Below are 12,814 nucleotides of genomic sequence, written 5' to 3' on the forward strand. Positions count from 1 at the left end.
AAAAATCAGCTAAAACCAACATTTAAGTACTTTGGACTTTCAGGCTTGAGGAAGCTAATGTCATGTATCAGGCTAAGGTTCACACCCTCCTATTTTTGGCTGTGAGAGTCTTCCTGGATTTTTATGATTTTCTGGTTTTGAGCAGGACAAATCCAGACGTGGCTTGTTCCTGTTGAGAGAGGTTCTTCCATATGGCCCACAAGTACATGGCACAGGTGCATACTGGCATGGGGCTGAGATGATATTTTGTTAATATGTATAGAAAGACCTTCTTTTTCCAGCCACCTCTCAGTATCAGGACATTCCTTCCTGAACTCACAGATACTGATATCTTCAAATGTATGTATTGTCTCATAGACTTTGATATGAAAAGTATAACATATAAAAGTATGCTGAAGAATTTGACTTCTTCTTGTATTACACTTGAATAAGGCTTTACAAACAGGATAAAACTCTATCTTGTTTAAAAAAATTAGCATTTTTTCACACCTTTCAAAATATCCTCTTTATGGACAGTTGATGAGTACTACCTTTTTGGTTAAGACTTCTTTTAACTCTGTATCACTCTGGTGGTAACCTCTCTCTGGTGACATAGAGCTAATTTGTGACTTCTGATGTGATGAAGAAAAATTTAAGAATCTCCAGCTAAACAATGGGAATAAATAATAACCAATATTTTTAGACCATTTCCATCCCAAAAATGTGACTACCCAAGAGTATGGGGACTTATTAATATTTGTTGGTGAAATGGAAATTGAAAAACCCCCAACACCACAAAAGCAGGTAATGATGATGTAGCCAGCCCAATTTACATGCCTTTCAGGGCTTTTCCCTTGTCTGTTTAGGCAATGAAAACTTTTCATTCCATAACAAAAAGATTTGTAACCTTTTCTGATTTATACTGCATGCTATAACATACTTCACTCCATTATTCAACATAGTATTCATTTTTTAAATTCTGTGGAGTCGTTTTCTCAACAGTTTATACCAGCAAATTTCACAGCTTGTTCATTACAAACAGAAGCAAAAAAGAAATCCTTTTTTGGGGAAGATAATTAGTTCTTCCAACATTCTGATTTATTAAATACTAGTAGCATTATATATTCTTTAAGTGAGGGGGCTGTACAGGATAGTTTCCAATTTACCAATCATGACAGAAACATAGTCTCATCACTGCAAGGGGCCATGAGTTGTTTGATTTATTTCTCTGTCCAAAGGAAGAAGCAGCTGTACCAAGGTAATTTCTGATGAATATTTGTGCAAAGTGTACTTAAAGACCTCCAGTAATGGAGACTCCATAATCTTCCCAGGCACTCTATTCTGATGCTTCATTATCCTCCTAGAAATTTTTCCTGCTGTCTGCCCTGAACCTTCAGTTTGACAATCAGCTTAAACTTATACCTGCAGGCCATGATCTAATCACTTTTTTCATTATAAAGTTTCAGTTAACTCACCTGCAGCCACGTAATTGCTCTTGCTGACTGAAGGGAGGTGGTGGAATCCTGTGCATGGAAAAAGGAAAAGGGTGCAACTGCAATCCACATTTTCAGACTATTATATCCTCCCCTATGCAGCACAGATATCAAGAACAGGTAGGCATCCTCCTGTTGCCAGCAATCTGTTATTTCACTTCTTGGTTTTTTTAAAGAGGACAGACAACTGCAAAACATGCCTTGACACAGCCTTCCACTTTGACAACAAACAAGTTATGCTTTATAAGAAGCATTTTTTATGGACCCGTGCATTGCTCTTGTGATATTTCAATGTATTAAATTATTACATTAAACACAATAATTTGGATTACAAAATAATTTCAGGGAAACAGTATCGAAATCCTTACTAAAATAGAAATGTGTGACATTTTATGTTCCTCTTGCAACCCCACAGCCTGTCAGCCTGTGCTCATGGAGATTTGCTCCTGACAGGTTCATAATATCTGTTACTCACCTCTTTGTTCTCTTCTAGGTGCCTTTTAATTCCAGTATTTTCCTGGGAGTTAATGGGATACTTCAATAATTCTTTGATGCTAGCTTTTTTACTCTTTTACAGATAAATACCATGATTGCCTTTTTCAGTTTTCAAGTATTTTATCTGCCTTCCACTAATGGTTCTCAAAGAGCTAATAGCTCTGAAAAGTCTTGTCACTTTTAAAGTACTCCAGAATGAATTTTATTGGTTATGGCTGATTTTAAAATTTCCAACTCAAGTACATGCTAACCTTTCTCTGCTCTGTAAAAGACAGAGGTCTTGCCCCTTTGTCATTGATATTGATTGGACTATCCACTGCTTGCACTTGACATTTTGGTTTAAATTGATGCAAGAAGACATTAAATACATTTGCCTTCTAAGCATCATCAATCAGTTGCGTTCTTGGTTGAATACAGCACCAATGTCTTTATTCACTGTCTTCCCACCACTCATACTCTTGTAGATGATTTCATTTTGAGTTACATCCCTTGCCTAGTTGCTTCTCATTTTTTCTTTCTGATTTTGCCCCTCTATGTTTATGTTTTCCTTTTGGTCTTATTTTCATTTTTTGTATCCTCCCTTGTTCTGTGTGAGGCTCATGGAAATTCAAAATTGAATCAGACTGGTTTAGTAGTAAAGAAAAGGTTGTTATTTCTGTTCTGTGATTGTTTTGCTTTTGTTGCATACATCTGAGTTATTTTATAACTTAAGACTTTGTATATGGACATGTGGGTACAGAAACAGTTTCATGACCTCCTCTTTCCTGGATTTTCTTAGTTTGATTTTTCTATTCACTTTATTTTAAGGAAATTACTAACTTCCTGAGTTGGTAATTTTATTTTGTGTAGGATATAAATGTATATAATTTTGTAAGTTTTCCTAATATATTAACAGCATGAACTACCGATAGTTTAAAAAGTTGTCAAAATGATTAAAAATGAGTCCCTACAGCAGGTTTGGCCAGTTTGACAATATTATTGGTTAGAATTTCCTTTAAAATCATATTTACCAGTTGTGGTATTGTCAAATCATTAAGTTAACTATTTCAAGATCCTTGTCCTAATCATTAGATATTTGAAGCTTGGTGCCTACCTAAGACATAAAAAAAATTTGAGATCACAGTTCAACAGGCTTTTTTGATTTGATGGGAAAACACCAAGTAAAATATTCGCTGTTGATCTCCCCTTCCATTGTGTGAAGGTTCTTATATTTTGTTTCTTACTGGGACTAAGTATGTCAGCTTCTTTGATTCTGGAATTAAAACCCATAGATCTTGCTGTGAACTCAACCACATCTCCCACCATGCAGCAGATAGAATCTCACTGAGATGGTCCCAAACCAAGGTCTTACTGACATGGACTGAAATCATATAAAGTGAGTAGTGAATAGATTCTAATTTGTGAATTTTAATCTAGGACTGAAACAGAAGGTTTGAAAATTTTTATTTGAGAGTATTTTGGCACAGATTTTGTTAATCATCTAATATGATCAAAAAAACCCAGAGACTTCATGTTTTGCAAAAACCCTGTGTTCTTACATGCTACCCTTATGTCTGGTAGAAAACCAAGTTCATGAGGTGTCTTGCAGTACTTTAAGTCAGTGTGTTATGAATGCTGCTTTAATAACTTACTGTGGAGAAGAAGAGTACCAAGTTTAATCACACAGCTAATGTCACAATGTCACCACCCCCTTAACAGCTAAATGATAAAAGTGAGGACACATCAGCATGAATTGTTAAGGCCTGTACATTATTCATTTAAACATCTGCTGTTGGTTCCTCTTTACATATGGGAATAAATTATACCACATCAGCACATTCTTCATGCTTTGTGTTTAAGCATTTAAAAGTTTTTTTTTTCTATTATTAATACTATTTTTTCTGCTTGGTTGGCAGCCCATGAAGTTATCAGTGCCAGTGACTACAGCCAACAGTGTGACATTTGGAGCACAGGTGTCATTATGTACATGCTGTAAGTAGCTTGTAAAAGTAATATAAAATGTACAGACCCATTTATAATACAAGTACTTACAATTTTGCACTGAAATAAAAAATAAGCCTGTGTGCTAAATCTTCAAAAAGAGTGAACTTTTATAATTGCTTGTATGTAAGCAATAAAAATTTCTATGCAAAATGAAGTAAAAGATAGAGTTCGGTATTAAAAACTGAGTATTTGATTTACGGACTACTAAACAGTCTGCAAATAACAGAATATTGCAGTGAAACACCATATAACCAAACTGAGAGTTTAGGCTTCTCTTTTCCATTGTTGTGTGGATCTATAAATGAAGACTGAGTAGTTGATTTACAGATTATTGGTCAAATTCTGACACGGATTGCACAAACTGTGCAATCAGGGTAAAGGCTTTTCTTGTCCACCTCTGACTGTGGTAACTCTGGAACTGAGTTGTTCCAGGGTTGCCAGGTCTCCTTGTACAGGTAAACTGTGTGTCTTGGAAGTTTATTAGTTTGCTAGTATAAGAGGAAGAAATGAAACTTTACGTTTGTAAGACTATGTGGATATTTATATTGAAGTCTTTCATAATTTAGAGCATTTGTCTTGGCTACAAAGTAATTATTCCTCTCTGAAAAATCTTAACCCACCTATACCAGCTAAAAAATATGAAAAGGTACTCCAGTAATTGAAAATGAATTCTTGTAAAGGATGTACATTACTGTGCATATGATGCAACCAAAAAGTCACGTTTTTTTCAGGGATGTTTTTCTGTCATAATGCATTTGCATGCTTCTTCTCCCCACTTTGTGTTTTACTTCTCTCAGTTGCCACCAGATAATGTTTTGATGCCAATATTTTACAACACCATGACCATGATTTCATTGGTTATTATTTCTGTTCTGTGATTTGCTTCTGTTGCATGCATTTGGGTTCTTTTACAACCTAAGACTGTACAAGGACATGTGGATACAGACACGGTTTCACCCCCTCCTCTTTTCTGGATTTTCTTAGTTTGATTTTTCTTTTCACTTTATTTTGGTACCTCAGCTTCTTTTCTGTACAATTAGCTCACTTTTCTTCTTGTGACAGCGCAATGAACTGCTCATAGCTTTATTACCTTTATTTTTATTCATTTTTTTTGTTTCTAAAATCCACGTGCACAATTTATGCTGATACATATTGAGTTTTATTGTACTTAATGATATTAATGTCTACATCATAGCACTAGGATTTGTAAAACATAGTAGAGTATATTACAAAATGTTTGGTAGAACTGGGGTGATTTGACTGGCTAATAAGAATCCAGAGCTGTGCCTGCAATCAGCACAATTCACAGCTCAGAACTTGTAAAATTCAGAGCAGTGAACTGTGTTGATTGCAGCTGGAGCTTAGAACTTCTGACCTTCTTCCTTAATTAGCAATATAAATATTTCTTAAAATTAGCATTTTGTAATCACAACAGTGTCAGAACAAAGTAGCATTAATTCACCCCTTGTTGTGTTGACTACCCAAGAATGAAAACACCGTGTATAAATTAATAGAATGCAATTCACACTCCTTTTTATTGCTTAATTTGAAAACAGTAATACAAAAGCCATAAGATCATCTTCTGATTTTAATTCTGCTTTTGCAAATTGCTTTTCTTCCCACCCTGAATAATGGCTTGTGCTCCTGGTGCTCCTCTAATGGGCTTAAGGATACTGTTAGTGGCATTATTGCCACCAGTGTCACTTTGACCCTTCCTGGCTCCAGCTAATGCTTCCCTGCTAAATCCCTGGCTGCCCTGGCTCCCTTGTCCATGCAGATGGCATATTCCATCTTGGTGCCAGGGCTGTTATTGCCACCACAGGCTGTGTCTGCACCTAGATGGGGACACAAGCTCCGAGGTGACTCTAGAACTCTGTTAATGCAGAGTTTCCTCTGCACAGTGTGGTAAGGCCAGCCTGGTGGATTTTTATGTGCAATCTAAGGTGTGCTCTACACTTCCCATTTAATTTCTATCTTAACACATACTCATAGAAGTATCCATAATAGTAACCAGCAAAAAGAAAATCCATTAAAATACAAAAGCGTGCCAGCACACTGAAGGATTATAGCAGCAAGAGTCATGCTGCCTGTCATGCTCCGAGAGTGTGGCCTGTGTGCTGCTGTCTAATAGGAAAGGGTCAGAGGATTCTTTTTCCTGGGCAATCTGCACTATTGGATTTCTTCCTCATTCTTCCAGGTGTGCTCTGGCCCCCACAGTAGTTCTCAAAAACCTTTGTGCAGCTGAAGAAACCTGGGATGCCTAATAAATTACTTCCTGCATTACAGCAATAAGAAACCTATTAAGAAAGTGTGGTAATTCTTGCTCCTTTCTAAAGGCACAGAAAATTTCTTCACAGATTTTCGAGGTGCCATGTGGTATGTTTCACCTACTTAACTTGATTTCTTCAGCTGAAGTTATCTGTTGTCCGTCACTGCCTTAGTCTGGAGAGAATTTAGTCCTATCTGTGCATAGCAGAATAATGGGCATTGTCACCAGCCAACACTTAGGGTATCATGTCTTGAAATGAATGCATTCTGCCCCTTTTCTGTTCCTTAAATTGAGTTCCATGTGGATTTAAGTCCTGAGGGAGACTGGGAAGGAGAACTGCAGGATAAAAGAAAACCTCAACTTTTGTCAAAGATATTTTGAGATTAAAAGTTTTGGGGAAAATGCACCAAAAGATTAATTTTATATTTTACCTTAAAAATTAAAACCATGTGAATGGAACTACACAGTGTTTTGCTTTGATATAAAGTGACAGGCATCCTTCACCAGGATTTGACAACTATATTTTTCAGTACTGATTTCTGTGTTTTGGGAATAGAACTAAAAAAATTATTTGTTGCAAATAATTTATTTGATGAAGTTAGCTTCTTTTTTTTTTTGTTTTTTGTTTGTTTTAAATGGTCACAAAAAGGAATATTAGTTTCTTAAAAGTATTTGCTATATAATTCTTGCAAGTCACTTGTGCATGGATAGCATGATGTAAAATCTATTAGGAGTTTAATCTTTGTTAGTTTTGATTGAAAACACAGACCCCATGATACGGTTTTCCATTCCATGTGATTATTAAAACACAGATCAATACTTACTTTCAAAGTATATTCTCTAATAATCATTTAAAGTTGATGTTTCTGGTTAATACTCGTGCTGGTACATAGTCACAGAAACCCAATACCAAGTGTCTGATATTGAATCTTCTTTTTTTATAGGAATACATTTGTTTTAGTTTAATACATGTTTCCTTTTTTCTTATTTAATTGTTTCCACATTGGTATGAATACAGTCAGTGCAAAGGAAGCAGATGACAAAGAGAGATTAAATTGAAGATACAGATACCACATTTATTCAAATATTTTACTCAAAATAACAGAAATTAGATACAGGACAAGAATGCAACTTAGATATATTTTTATGAACATGGGTACTCTTAATATAGACACTTATGGTAGGTTTGCACATTTTTCTGACATGTCTTTTTTATTACCATATTTCTACTGATAAATAACGTTCAATGAGGTCAAACAAAGCAACAGTCACACTACATAGGTAAAGGAGATACATCTAAATAGCAGAACAAAGAGTGAAGAATTGAAAATTATGCTTTGTTTCTCTCAGTATTTCTGCTTTATTTTTTTTGTTCTGAAAAATATGTCTTTTGGAGCAGTAAAATTATATTCTAGACTTCTGTCATTTTTCTATGAATCAGAGTTGCTTTAATTTACTCTTACTCTATGAAGACTATCATCCTAGAGAGAGAATTTAACACATTTCATAGATTTTAAGAATTTAGAGCTGAGTTCTGAATATCAGTACAGTTGACTTTAGGGATACAAGTTCCTTCTACATATGACTAATTTGACATATAAAAAAAATCTCCTGAATAAAAGCCTACAGAAGTAAAAAGTATCTAGTAACTCTTGTAATGTATCCATGATTTGTTTGAACTGTTATTAGAAAGACATCTCACTGGGACTCCAATGCCCAAATTGAGAGTGGTCTGTTTTGTCTTGTGGCTGTTGTTTCAGTTCTTGTGACTGTTATTAACCCACTAGTCTAAAAACATTGGCCCATGAATTACTGGTGGTTCTTATCCCTGCAATGTAGTGGTTGTTAGTACAGAATTGTTGAAATGTTTGATAGAAGATATTACTTGGACATGGAATAGAAAGAAATGATAAGTACCCAGTGTGTGCAGTAAACATAATTTCTGAGATAGAAACACTGCACACAATGGCAGAAAGTTAGCCAAGGGATTTGGGTGGGTGAGTTAGGGAGTAAAATACTCTGTGTGTTCAGTTTAATATTTCCTAGCTGGTACTTCAGTTATTTCCTAGTAAACCTTTGGCTACTACTTAAAAAATCCATACAACAGCAATTACCTTTTATCTCTATGGAAACCTAGTTACAAAGATTAAATCACCTCTTAACCTCATAACCTTTTTCCTTTAAATCTCTCTGAGAGACACGCTTTTAGAACTTGAGTCACTTTTGTAGAGTTCTCTGAAGTTTTCCCAGTCCTGCCAACTTTTTGATTTCGGAGTGATCCCATAATACACAGTTTTTGTGAAAAATAGTAGGTATTCATTCACTGACCCTAATTTTCTTGTACCTTTTACAGCAGGCTTGGAAGAAAAGCTTTTAAAATAATAAGAAGGGAGGACCTCTGCTTTGAAAAATTTGGAATGGGAAATAGTTACCAAGGCTGGTAAGTACACAATGCTCTCACAGAATAAGTGTTGAGTACATTGCAATGAATTCCACAATTACAGTAGTTGTGATATTTTTCTTAGCTTTTAAGTAGTACATGTTTTCTGAAAAGCAAAATTGATGGTAAAAATAAATTGACATAAATGATATTGTGAATGAATTTCATAGCACTGTAAGAAGAAAGGTCTCTGCTGTATTAAAGCACTCAGTTGAAAATGTGTCTTGTTAGTAGAAATGAGAGGTTTAAAGTTGTGGTTTTCATTCCTAGAAGAATGAGTTTTGAAACTACTTCTGAAAGTTGATGCTGTTCATGAAATCACAGCTAATGAATTGCTTGATAAGCAGTGGAGAGCTGAATTTTGAGGAGATGCAGTTTCTTTCCCTTGTATTGTACCCCATACTTTTATGGTATGTAAAGTTGCTGTATTGCCTCAGTGGAATCCAGTAGGTTGGAAAATTTAAAAAAAATGCCATCTAAACATCATAACGCTTGTTCGGGATCTGATCCAAAGCTCCCAAATCCATTAGCATGTTTTACCTGTATCCCATGGGCTTTGATAAACCTGTTAACTAAGAGAATCTTTACACTGTATTCTTTGCCCAAACCAACTTTACCTGGTTTCTCACAGGTTTTGACATAATATGGAAATATGGGTTTGGGTCAAGTTTGATTAATTCAATGATAAAACTTTTTTTTCTTTTCTGATAAAAAAAAAGAACTTTGAGCTACAGGGCCATTCTGAAGGCAAGTGAAATGTAGTGCTGGAAGGGAAGCTGGGAGCTTCCAGCTTGCTGGCTGGGCTGCAGATCTTGTCACTGTGAGAATACTGAACTTTCAGCTGTCTCATGGAACACTTGTGCTATTTTGTCGTTGAAATTAAAAAAGAGGGAATGGGCATAGCTGCTACTTAAAGATAACCCATGATAGCAAACCCTAATTTCTTCCCTAGCTGGATTCTGTACCATTTAGAAACAGAAATGCCTGTGAATCACTGTGAAGTATTCTGCTATGTGGGAGGATAAATAGCTATCTCTATTCAAGATGGAGCACTGGTTTTGCTTCACACCTTCCTCTACAAAAGAGCCATTCTGGACTAGCTTGCAGCTTTCTTCCTTCCTGCTAATTGAGTAGAGCTGAACAGGAAGCTTTTTTCCCAAGGTTTCATTGCATTCTTGTGTGTGGGAGAATAGCCACAACCAAATGTGTAACTCTACAATGGCCTGGAAAATGAGGCAATTTTCATCTAGCTCTGCCCTGCCATACTATGAGTACCACACTGTCTTTGCTCCATGAAAATGAAGATATGGAAAACTGCCACCCATGTGATTTCATGACTTCTCACTATGTTTATTCATGGAGCTTGAGACTAATTTTCATATGAACATCATTGCATGTAACAAGACTTTCTTATAGTTCATAGTAAACCATTCCTTCTCTCCATATTACACAACATTTCAGACACAGTAGGTTTTAATTTGCAATATTTTTCTTCTTTTACAAGGTAGGTAGTAGACTGGCTATCTTATCTACAAAATACCCCCAAATGCGACCCTGTATTGGTTGGTTTCCATTTGCACTGAAATTGATTGGTTGATTGGTTTCCATTTGTGCTTCTACAGTAAATGTGCAACAACTTTAGGCATTGGTTTCAAAGCAGAACTATATTTTAGATTTTTTCATCACGTTTGAATTGTTTCTTGTGTTGAGGTGTGGTCATCATAGGCTGATGACAGAATTACCTCATGCCAGGGAATGCACTCTGAGGCCTACACACATCCTTGGATCAGAAACCATCAGAAATGAGCTCTGGAAATACACTGAAGCCATTGGTACCTCCAGCTGATCTACTTATAACAGTTTCAATTGCTCCCTTAAGGGAAAATTTTCTGGATGAGCCAGTGCTTCAGACAGTGATTTTAGCTTCATGCTTCAGCCTTTCCTGTAGGTGATCAGCCAGTGTTGTCTATTACTCAACCCTCTGTGCCTCGCACCAGGCACCAAAAAGGACTTTCATGGTTTAACCCCAACTGGCACCTAAACACCACACACTCAACTCACTCCTATAAAAACTTACTCCTCAGCTTCAGTAGGCAGGTGGTGAAGGAGAGTCTTTTCCTGCTCCATACTTTCTGCATTCCATCTGCACGTTCTACCCAAAGCCTCCCAGTTGCTTTACTGACATTCTGGTTTTCACATATATTACATATTGCAACCCTAAATGTTTTTCTGTTTCTAGTGAGAACTCTAGGCTTTTAGAGGAGCATAAAAATAAGAAATGGGGACTTCAAGTGACACTTAAGTGAAAAGTCTCACTATGCCAAACTATTAAAGAAATGCTCCTGAAATTATCCTCTAAGGACCTTGGTTTCAGAGTTATGGAACACCTGTGGCTCCCTCCTTACTTCAGCAGGAGTTGCAGATACTCAGGACCATTGAAAACCAGGACACCAGTTTCTACTTCAAGCTTGTGCCTTCACAGCTTCTGTGATTTTACAATAGCCAGATGGGGAACATGAAAGTGCATTATCATGTAGAGAATTCTGTGTGTAAAAAAATTAACCCCTTGGAGCCATGTGACACATGAGCTTCTGCACAGGAGGAAAATGCATTTGGCACCACAGTCTCCCACCAGGAAATCCCTACCATCTGTACCAAAAATTTATGAAGTCACAAGTCATTCTCTATGATTAAAACTGGCATTTCAAACATAGGTGCAGCAACTTTATATTCCAGAACAATACTTCAACAATAAAAATTTTAATTTAAAAGTTGCTGTGTTCTTGGAGCTAAACAAATCACCTCAAGCTCAATTCAAGTTAGTAGATACCTCTGGAGGTTTATGTGTTGTCAGTTTGAGACCATATAGAGTTTTGGCCGGGGGCTATGCAAAGGGTTGATGATTAATTATTTACCAGAAATAGTAATTAATGCAGTCCTGTTACTAGTTTTGATTATGCTGATCTCTGTACCAGTTAAAACTTTTCCAGACACGTTTAAATTCTTACATCTGCTGAAAAGTAAGAGCCAAATAGATGACAGGATAGTAGAATAATTTTAAGTTTCTAAGAAACACAAAGACTGTATTACCACTAAATGGTATTCCTGCATTATCTGCACAGAACATTACATATACAATGAGTATAATATTCGTGAAACCTAGAGTAAAACTAATTTTGCAATAAATATCTTTATGGATACATATGCTTTAGTTTGATATTATAATTTGCAATTATTTTAAGCTACATTCAAAAAATAATCTCTATACCATTTCCTACCTATATATTGTATGGATTGTGATATATTTTAACTATAAGAATATTCTACCTCATTTTGTTCACTTCTCACCCAGAGAATTTGATATTTTCTTAGCTGTGGTTTAATGGAAGATGGTGTTTCCTTTCAGATAGTAGGGTGGTTTAGTTTTTTTTTTCTTCTCCTGTGTTGATTTTTATTTCTATCAGAAGAACTTTTTAGCATATTGATTGTGAGCTTTGATTTAAAATTCTGTATTATTGCTGTGATTTTGGTGAAATTTACAGGTATGTGAGTATGCTTGACTTAAGAGGAAAAGCAAGACCCTGAAATATAAAATTTATGTGTACACCATGTGAAATCTCTTGTTTCTTTTCATTTCAATTTTTACAAGGAAGCCAGATACCTAAAGCTCAGATCCTCTTGTGTCTGAATTGCAACTCCAGTTCAGCAAAATGCCTGTGTATCTGTTCTGCAAATTATTTAAACACATTTCCAAAAGTATGTGAAGACTTGAAAAAATTGACTCAATGAAGTATTGAGATCCCTAAGGATGCCTAACAATTCTGAGAAGAAATCTGCTTAGAGCTCTCACTTACCCATCTTAAATTTTCTCAGCTCTCTGGATTTGGATTTTTTTGTGCACTTGCACCTCTATACCCTGGCAGTTCTGGGCAGTTTGGAGCAGAGCCAATTTATTGTTTTTAATTCCATAGTTACATTGGGCTTGTTTTTAGACTCTAATACTTCTCTATGCATCAAGACTTTTCTCTGTCTCTCTTGACTTTCCAATAGTATCAGAGGGATTTTTATTATTTTCAGGCATCTTTTCTTCCATTTACTATCATACCTAATTTGCAGGTTTTTCTGTTTACCTCTACAGCATTTTAGTCAGTGGAA

At 35.8% G+C, this 12,814-nt stretch overlaps 1 long non-coding RNA gene across 1 annotated transcript; it reads left to right on the plus strand.

Moving 5' to 3' along the window:
* The first annotated feature begins 1,445 nt into the window (after positions 1-1,445).
* Positions 1,446-8,651, plus strand: LOC118686818 (uncharacterized). Its single transcript, XR_004980248.1, has 3 exons — positions 1,446-1,592; positions 3,863-3,938; positions 8,573-8,651. It is a non-coding gene; the product is annotated as an uncharacterized LOC118686818 (long non-coding RNA).
* The last annotated feature ends 4,163 nt before the right edge of the window (positions 8,652-12,814 follow it).

Source organism: Molothrus ater, chromosome 6 (genome assembly GCF_012460135.2).
Source record: "Molothrus ater isolate BHLD 08-10-18 breed brown headed cowbird chromosome 6, BPBGC_Mater_1.1, whole genome shotgun sequence".
NCBI lineage: Eukaryota > Metazoa > Chordata > Aves > Passeriformes > Icteridae > Molothrus > Molothrus ater.